This window comes from Vitis riparia, chromosome 1 (assembly GCF_004353265.1).
Source record: "Vitis riparia cultivar Riparia Gloire de Montpellier isolate 1030 chromosome 1, EGFV_Vit.rip_1.0, whole genome shotgun sequence".
In the NCBI taxonomy this organism is placed as follows: Eukaryota; Viridiplantae; Streptophyta; class Magnoliopsida; order Vitales; family Vitaceae; genus Vitis; species Vitis riparia.
This window is the reverse complement of record NC_048431.1, coordinates 11668068-11675412: the sequence shown is the minus strand read 5'-3', so window position 1 is coordinate 11675412 and position 7345 is coordinate 11668068.

Sequence of the window (7345 nt, the reverse complement as noted above, 5' to 3'; positions counted from 1 at the left end):
AAATGTAAAAAACAAATTGATCCTAAGGACTCTAAATAGGTTTTTGAAATAGATTTTTATGTAAGAATATTTTGAGAAAAAAAAAATCTTTTTAAAAGAAAAAAATTTATTTGCTAATAACAAAACCCAAATGATCAAACACAAGCAAACCATAGGAAATTAAGATCATGAAGTGAAATTTTTTATGACCAATTAAATAATATGGTGAGAATTAAGTCCAATCTTCATAATTTTCCAAATGCCTAAAGAAACAAATTAAACAAAGGATTGCTAAAGCAACAAACAAAACATTTTTAATTAAACAAACTAACAAGATATCAATTCATGAACTAACCACTAGGATTCTAAAAACACATAAACTAAGATAAAGTCAATCAAGAGCTAATATAAATGACTTTTAAAACAAAAACTACTAATGTGAAATCGATTAGAAATTATAAAAAAAAACACTTAAACTAAAAGAAGATGAATCAGCATTAAATCAAAACAAACTTTTAAACAAGAACTTTACCACATTGAAACAATTTTACTAATGAACTAAAAATTGTAAAAGTATCTAAACTAAATAAATGAATCAAAGTAAACTAAATCAATTTTAAAAATAGAACTTTATAACATGGAGACAATTTTACTAATGAACTAAAAATTGAAAGCTTCTAAACTAAATGAGATTGATCACAAACTAAATTTAACAACTTAAAAAAATGAACATAACGACGTGGAATTAGTTAAACTAAAAAACTAAAATTCTAAAGCACATTGATTAAAATTTAAACATAACAACTTGAAAACATGAATATGATGATGAGGTTAAATTAAAAAAATAAAAACTCTAAAAACTTATAAACTTATTAAAAGGGGTCGATCAAAAATTAAAGTTAACAATCTTAAAAACTTGCATATTTATGTTGCTATTGAACATGTTCCCCCAATGGAATTTGCAACCTACAACAATGCATATTCTCACTTGAAAACCTCTAGTGCGTGTTGCTTCTTGATACACGTTACTAGTGAGGAAAGTTGCTATGTGTTGGTCTCTTTTTCTCATGTCTCCAGGTTGTGTGTGGATTGCTAGTTTTTGAAAAGATTTACATATTCAAAAGAGCATAGACTTAAAAAATGGAAAACATTATAAATATGGACATGGACATTGTTTTCAATTTGAAAACTGAGAAAGTTTCTTAAATACCAATTTTCATTTCTGTTATCAAATAAGGTATTTTACTTGGGATAAAAATGAGATTCTTATCATTAGAAATCAAAGCAAACAATTATAGTTTAGCAACAAATTTGTAGACTCTATAGATGTTCCAACCATTTTGATAAATAATCAAATTGTCAAATTTAATGATCTAGGTTGTTGGTTGAAGAAGCTAGAAAATAATTAAATGAAAAGTGTTCGAGTCCTAAATTATACATACATTATTTTGCATATTATAATATGCTTTCAAGCCCTTTGCCAAAGATCTCATTCTTAGATGTAACTTGTACACCGTATGATTAGCTTTTATCTCATTCCTAAATATGGTTGGTTATATTTTCATTCATAAAAAAAATCTCATGATGATGTCTCATTTTTAGAAGCCTTTTTAGTTGGAAGTATATTGAAGAAGAGAAATATAAATATATGTTGTAGTATTCTACAATTCATGAAGGCACATTGTGGTAGTAAGACTTATGCACCGCCCTATGGAATGTTCAATAAAAAAGATACTAAAGGCTTTTCATATGAATATGAGAAATGGGCTTGTAGTAGTATACATGACCCTTTATGATACCTATTACAAGATTACCCTAACATGGATGCATTATAAGGAGCTTCCTTATGTTTTGTGGATACGAAAACTAGAGGGTTAAGTTAAGAAAACAAATGAACAAACACCTATCATTTCAAGAAAAGAGCTACACTATGAGGCTATTTAAGAGGAAGAAAAGTTTGTACAAATGGAGCTAATAGGAAAGCCTATGGAGCAAGAGGTCAGTCTTCTATAGTAAGGATAATATACTAATTTCTAGGAGATGCCCTCTATAAATACTAAGATATTTGAGTAGGTTCGTTGCAAACTAGTGCCTAATCATAATTCCTTTCACTTTCCATGTTGGTTAATGCATTGGGTAATCATATGGAGAAGTTAAGCTTTCGACAACCCTCATAGCTCTAGTTTATGGTCTTCTAACTTGCTAACTTTCATGCTTAGATTAGGTAGAGTAGGACTAATCAACAAGTAGCTATTATGCAGATGGGTGCAACCAATTAACCCATTGTAAGGCCCCACATCAAGAAGTTTTCTAGCCCATTCACCAATTTCCCATCTTCACCACCTCTTTAGCTATGACTTGCCTTGTTTCCTTTCTCCCTTAGGTTCATTCTACCATGTTTTCGAGGATGCCAAAAGGGAAGATATATGCATTAGACATATTTATGCTTATGCTTTCTAGACATGTTTATGTTTGTATTTTCACTTATGATTGGTATTTTAGTTGGTTATGTTTAGGTATTTTGGTTATATGTGATGTGATAGACTATGAATTTTTTTTTCTGCCTCATTTTACATTGTGATGATTATCCTTGTTTGGACATTTTCTATAATTCATGATATGACTATGTTATGATTATGGTTTCACTGATCATTTATTGTTTGATATTTAGGTTATACTATTATATTAAAGATATGTTTGGAACATCACTTTTGACACTTGCTGAAATTATTTTGTTCCATAGGTTGCATGTATTTAGGGGAAACACAAATTATATATAATATCCCTAATTTTGTTATTATAAAAAGGGGGAGATTACTAGTGTAAAGTTCTTTTATAATAAAAAAGGAAATGATATGTATGTAATCAATTTCATTAAGTGAATGTAGATTATTAAATTTCAAGTACATTTATGTACATTTTTAAGAAAAAAGAAAAAAGAAAAAAGTAATGATAGAGAATGAAAAATCTTAAACAAAAATTGCATATTATCTTTTAAATTTTCCTTGGTAAAGTTAATTTTTTAGAAACCTTTAATAAATAATTTTCTCAAAATATAGACAATGATCTTTATTTCAAGAAAACTTGAGACGCTTTTAATAAGGTATTCAAAATATTGCAAGAACCTATTATATACAACGTAAATCTATTTAGGACTCTCAAAGGGTTGGCTTTTAGAAAATTATAGTCTAGGTGATCAATCAAGTAATAGGTCAGATGATAGTGTTGCATTCCTCCAAAATCATCCCCTTTGGTAGTGACTTGTGAACAAGGCTTTAAAAGACCAAAGAGTGGATTGGGCAGTTGACCACTATATCTATTTGCCATATTAAGATCACTTGTAGGGTGAAGTAACTATTTGAGGTTATTTAGGTGGTCAATCGACTAATTGATTGATTGAGCGAGATTTCTATCTAATGATTATTTTTTGCATATTGTTAATATAAAGACTTTAAATCTTATTTATAACTTACATAACTCTTTAAAATCGTTCTTGTCAAGCATTTTGAGCCTTAAATATACCATTAGTGTAATTATTACCTAACTTGCATATCCTCATTGATTGTACATTTATCTACTTTTACTTGTAATTCTCATTGTTCAAGTTAGCTTTTATATCTTTCTCATATATTGGAAGTATATTATGAGAGAGAGTAATTGAGTAAATATTACTCACTTGGATGATCTTGTAAAGGTTGATTGGTGCCTTTGAAACTAATTATACTTGAAAAGAACGTTGCTTTTAAAGGATCATTGTGCTAGTAGAGCAACCTTAAGGATTGACAGAGCTTGAGGATCATGGATCTAGGCAAGATTTCTTTGAATCGCATTAAATTGTGTTTACATTCTTTCTCTCTATATCTCTTTGTTGTTTCATTATTATATTAAATTCTTATAATTTGAATTTGGTTAAGAAAATTTTCAAAAGGACTACCACTTTATTATGATTTTAGCTATATCAACCTAAGATAATCACTCTAAGAGGGAGAAGGTGAATAAGATGATAGTCATTTTTTGCAAATTTAAACTTAGAGAATGTAAATAACAATTAGCTGCAATTATATAGAAAATGTAATGAAAGAACAAATTATATATAAAATAGAGTAGAGAAGAGAAATTGCAAACGCTAGTTTTTATAGTGGTTTGGTGCAACTCGGTCTACGTCCACTTTCCTCAAGCTCTTAACCAAGTAAGAATACTACTAATAAGGCTTCCAATATAAGTTTTCAAGCTTTACAATTGGATTTTGTTTACAATTAACCATCATGGGCTTATGACTCTAGACACCCTTTACAATAACAACACTTTTCAAGACAAAGTCTATAAACTCTTCCCTTAAGTGACACCTTAAGTGATATCCCACACTTCAGCTTACTTCACTAAGGTTATAAGAAATAATAGGAAATATTCTCATAAAATCCTAATATAAAATCTAGACTCAAATGGTACTAGATAAGCTAGGATTGAGGTGTACTAATAGATATACAAGTTTTAAAACAAAATGCGCTCCAAATACTCCTCTAAGGCTTAAATAATGCTCATAAAAGATTTAAAACTTTTTTTTTTCTCAAAAATAAAGAAGTTTAGAGTCTTGAAATAGGGTAGAAAGCTCAAACTAGTCATTAAGCAAGTTTAGGGGTTGATCAATCGAGCATCTAACTCGATCTATTCATTGGTTGTTAGCATTTAATGCTATGGAAAGTGACCATCAGAACATCAATCTTGATCGATTGAGGTTCTACATCAACTAGCTACACCTTAACTATTGGAAAAAAGAGAAGATTAAGACCACCCTTGACTGTTAGAGCCCAATTGATTTAATCGATTCCTGACATCATTGCATTATAAGATGCTTAAAAATCCTAACTTAAGCTTTGGAACCTCGAAAAACTTTTGTATAGCAATTTAAAACCTTTCAAAGCAATTTTAGAAATCATTTAGTTCAAGGTTTTAATTGAAAAAATATGAAACAATCCAATTATAAAAGAATTTAGAAACAATTTAATACTTTGGATGATTTTTAGTGCAAAAATAAAAATAAGATTCATGATATTAGTACACCAACAATTTTACAAAGAGATCCTAAGAAAGGTCTTGAAAGTTATTTTATTCGAGATCTTCTTTTTCTTCTTTTTTATATTTTTTTGACTTGAGTTGTCTTTACGATTTGCCACTTTGGAAATCTTCTTACCTAAATATAAAGATAGATTGCAAGGATCAAGTCAATAATTGAACAGATAGTCTATAATCAAGCAAGATCATTCAAAATCAATTTTGTATATTCTTGTAACCGTTGTTTTGTTGTGTTGACTTTAACAAATTTGTAATTGCTGCATAGTTATAGACAAATTGATGTACATTGCCAGAAATAGTTTTTCCTAGCTATGTATATAAGTAAGCTCTTATTACATCAATAAAAGTGTGTGAAAATTTTCATTGAAAACAACAATGTTATTTTTCTATATGGTATCAGAGTTATTCTCTCAAGAGCATCCGATCCCAAATATGTCGTCCTCCTCAGAATCCATCCCACTCAATACCCATCCCATTTCCGACACTGATAAACAACTTATTGCCCTCAATATCACTGCCCAAATCAATGACAAGTTAACACCCTCCACTTTTCCTCAATGTTGTGCTCAATTCGAAGCACTCCTTATTGGGTATGATTTGCTTGACTATGTCAATGGCATATTTTCTTGCCCTTCTCCCGTCGACACTTTAACTACCAATCTCAACAAAACTCATTGGGTTCGATAGGATAAACTTATCCTCAGTGCCATCCTAGTCTCTACATCCCCCACAATCACACCGCTCATAGCCATGGCAAAAACATCACACGAGGCTTGGAATAAGCTCAACACATTATATGCTAGCCCTTTAAGAACAAGGGTTTTGCAACTCAAGGAGGAACTCACCTTGATTCAATGTGGAAATAGGTCAATTTCTAACTGTTTGCATGTTGTGAAGGCTTGGCGGATGAAATCGTCATCATTGATCATCCAATTTTTGATAACGATTTAACCCTCTATATCTTGAATGGGTTAGGGTCTGATTTTCGTGAGACCGCTGCACCGATCCGAGCACGGGAGAAGTCCTTGGTGTTTGAAAAGCTGCATGACCTCTTAGTGGGTCACGAATCCTACATTCAATGTCTGGAAGTTGCTACTCAACAGATGGTGATGACAACAAACTTCACAAACAAAGACCAACCTTCATCTATAGGTGACTTCTCAAAGAAGTCTTATAAACCAAACGGGTCTCAACGTAATCAAGGCCAAAGCTCAGCCCGCCAATCCAATGACCACCAACATGATGGACATCGCTCCAACTATGGGTCTGACAAACCCAATAAGGACCATAAACGTTACATGCTTCGTTGTCAGTTTTGTGAACAAATGGGCTATACTGAAAAGCATTGTCCTCAACTCCAGTCCAAAGATTTCACAATCAACTATGTAACCTCTTCTAACAAAAAAGACAAAACTTGGCTCATGGACTCAACGACCTCTCACAATATAACGGGTGATCTTGCAAATTTGTCCATTCACAATGAATATGATGGTACTGATGAAGTAATTCTTGGTGATGGTTTAGGTTTGACTGTCTCACACATTGGTTGTTTGGAATTACACTCACCCAACTGCACTTTCATCTTGAGTGATACCCTTTGTGTTCCAAACCTTTCCAAAAATTTAATTTCCGTTCATCATCTTACCAAACAAAATAACGTTGTTGTTGAATTTCACCATTTTCATTTCTTTGTGAAGGACAAGATCACAGGGGTGATTCTATTTCGAGGAGCATGTGAAAATGGTGTCTAAATTTTTCCGGAATCAATGATGTCTCCCACATCCAAAATGGTTGCTAATGTGCATGAACAAACCTCAATTGATGGGTGGCACAAGCGTCTTGGGCATCCATCTCTTCGAATAGTCCAACATTTTGTTAAGAATTTTTCTCTTTCTATTGTCAAAGAAAAAAATATTTCTCAATTATGTAGTTCATGCTTCATTAATAAAGCACATCAACCTTTTCATACCAATAGTCTTCAAAGTCATGCACCACTTGAACTTATTTATACTGATGTTTGGGGACCTGCACATTATACCAGAATCGACGGATCTCGTTATTACCTCAATTTGGTTGACCACTTCACAAAATACATGTGGTTCTATCCAATGGCTACAAAATCCGAGGTGTTTACAATTTTTCCTCACTTCAAAAAACTTGTAGAAACACGGTTCCAAACCAAAATAAAAAATTTATACACTAATAATGGTGGGGAATTCATTGCTTTAAAATCCTTTTTATTGGTCAATGGTATTGGTCACTATACCACCGCCCCATACACTCCACAACAAAA